Genomic DNA, 3,320 nt, shown 5'->3' on the forward strand with positions numbered 1-3,320 from the left:
TTTTATCCATGTGTTCACAGGTTTTCATAGTATTATATTTCATACACGTCCCACCAGGACGGTTCTCCCACCATGCGAGTCGATGACTCATCGATAACGTCATCCGTTTCGAACCTTCTACAGCTTGTGGCGCCAATATCCAATTTCATGCAAGTTTCAACAGGTCATTATATTTCATACAATTCCCAACAGGTCTTAGAGGGATTCCCCCCACCACACGAGTCGATGAGTCATCGATGACGTCATCCTTCTCGAACGTTCCGCGACGGTGGCGCCGCCTAGTGGCGTAGTTTTGGTCCAGAACCCGCCTAGCCTAACTACTAGATTAAGACTCGAAATCTGATTCTGATCGTCGACTACCATCTGGTCCAGTAGTTGACATAATTGATTATTTATTCCTTGGCCAAAAATAAAATAATCTTACTTGACTAGCTACTTATCACGATACCCTTCCTAGCAGGGTAGTTCACTGCTGTACTAGCCCTTTTGGTACGATGAAGTACTAAGGTAGGTTTCCTTGGTTCACCACAATGGTAACCTCTTCGTTCTCCCGATGAAAGGTTCACGAAAATCTTCGGCTGGTTTACCCTAAAGGTAATCTTCTTGCTCCCTTTATGTGAAGGGTTGTTGCAGCTGCTGGCCAGTCTACCCTCAGGTAGTCCAAATCTCCAGATATTTATCTCGTTCTCTATCACCGCGTGATAAGACAGTGGTTGATCAGGCCCCCGTCTTCCCAAAAGATACGCTGCCACCAAAAATGTAATGGATCCGAGCGGTTGGGTTCAATGAAAGAGATTATCAGACGCGGATAAATAATAGAAATAATTATCTTTACACACTATCGACTTTTATTCATTACTTTTATCGATTTTAAATAATTAAAGATTCGCTCCGAGACAAAAGGTATCGGGCGAACAGAAATACAAAAGAGGTAACAGTGAGAAAAAGATATGTCGAATTACTGGCCAAGAGGCAACGAATTCACGAGTTTTTATATTCCATCGTGTATTCGATTGCATCAGGTCATTGTCTTCGTCGCACACCTGCGAAGCATCGGGTGACGTCTCCCGGCGCGCGCGAAGGCCAGTCGTCGGGGCGCGAAACGCTGACGCTGCACCCCAGTTATCTACATTCGTCGAATATACGTGGTTTTGAAACACGAATATTCGACGTTATTTTATATTTCTTCATTCCCTGTTTTGTTTCGAATAATATGTGCCACTTTCGTGTCCTCATATTATCCGAATCAACACAGGAATTTCATAACGTTATTTCGGGGCATAACACGGCCAAAAAAAACTTTTCTAGCTCATATGATTGCGCGGAGTTTTTCAACTCACTGTCTGTATCAATCTAATCCTCCATCCTTTGATCCGCGCCAAGGACGTTGGTCCTGCTCCTACTGATTTTTTTTTCATGGAGAATTTTTTTAGAATACTTATCCCATTGAGAACTATTTTTCTTATAAAAAATTGATTGTGCACTATCACCATTTATTCAAAATTCCTGACTTGGCTTCCTTTTTTATTTCTATGTATTTTCAAAAAAATTCGACATACCAGTAGGAATCAAACAAACCTTTTTCTTGGCCCAGTTTTTTTACAAAAACATTTTTTTTGTGTTTTTAGACATTAAATTTGTAACATATGACGCGGAGGTTTGAATAAGTTGCGCAAAGCGCGAATCACGTGACTCAGGCCCACTAATGGCGGAGTGATCAGCTGACGCTTTGGCGTACACTGATCGGAATTATTTGTATAATTTATAATAAATTAATCGTACATTTTCCGATATAAGTTCCCGACTTCGTTCGACAGCAAATTTCGTCAGCTACAGTGTTACAATTTTTTTTTTTTTTTTATTGAATGAAACAGGTCGGAAAAATGTATGATTAAACGATGAATGGCGCAAATCTGCAATTTTTAATAATTAATTACAAATCACGCCGGAAAAATTGAAGATATACATTTTCAAACATTAATCAGAGGAGTTTCAACTATCAATCACTATAATTTCATCCCCTGAAATTCAACTTTCCGTTCAAAATCTCTTTTGACTAGACTACATTTCCATTATTCATTCCTACGAATGTTGAAAAAAAGCAATTATTTACAGAATGTCGTTCGAAGGACGCTGATTATCCATTCTTGTTTTGCAATTTTCCTAGCCTACAGATTAAGTCCACCTACTAGATGGCATGATCATTTTTGTTCAGATTTAAAAATAAAAATTCTCGTTTTTTCCGTGTAAATTCAGTCTGTCCGTACCTCTAGCCGTTCATCCGGCCGTCTGTCTGTCCTGTGGAGTTTTCGAGGTCTCTCACATAAATAATTATCGAGTGGATTAGTCAATGGTAACAATATTTATTGTTAGGAAAATCAATACCAAATAAAACAATATTAAATAACTTTAAATGAATCGATATAAAAACGCTACAGCTGTAGTCAGTTAGAAAGATCACGTGGGACGAGCCTTTGTTTTCTCTCCCTAGGCTTCGCTTTGGATCGTTCAGTTGGTTTGGCAATTTCCTGCCTGGATGTGGCTCTGTCGTTAAGGTCAGTCTCCGGGTTCGGAGCTGAACTACACGATGGAGTAGCCACATGTACTCTCCCCCAAGTATCTTGGAGAGGTGGAAGGCTGAAGATACGATTTTATTAGTTTTTCGTGAGTAAGTTTTTACCGGTCTGTCGACGGATGATCCCCAATTCTCAGAACGAACAGGTTCCTGAGAATTCTCGAGTTCTGGTGGTTCTGGTGTGGTGGGATCTTCCTTCACAATGTAGGCTGGTTTCAATCTCTCAATTGAGATAGTTTTATCCTTGCCCTCGACATCCAATTTAAAAATTCTTTCGTTGATTCGTTGAATGACACGATATGGTCCAACATACGGTGGTTCCAATGGTGCCTTGACATGGTCACAGCGGATGAAGACGTGTGAGCATGTGTACAAGTCTTTCTGTAGAAAAATTCTCGTTTTGGAATGATGAGAAGTTGGAGTAGGACGGAGTCCTCGCATATACTCTCTATGTTTCTCCAGAAATATTTTTGGATTGGCAGGGAGATCTTGATGGATAAAAAATTCACCTGGTACCCTCAGACTGGTGCCAAAGAGTAGATTCGCTGGAGTTGCCTGGAGATCCTCTTTGAAGCTGGTCCTGAGGCCAAGTAGAACTGTTGATAAAATGTCAGGCCAAGGTTTCGGTGAACACATGAGGGCTGCTTTCAGAGTACGATGCCAACGTTCTATCATGCCATTTGATGCGGAATGGTATGGCGTTGTTCTGACTTTGGAAGCTCCAATGAAGTTGGTAAGAGCTCGA

This window comes from Diachasma alloeum, unplaced genomic scaffold, assembly GCF_001412515.2.
Source record: "Diachasma alloeum isolate Michigan unplaced genomic scaffold, Dall2.0 Dall_scaffold_00425, whole genome shotgun sequence".
NCBI lineage: Eukaryota > Metazoa > Arthropoda > Insecta > Hymenoptera > Braconidae > Diachasma > Diachasma alloeum.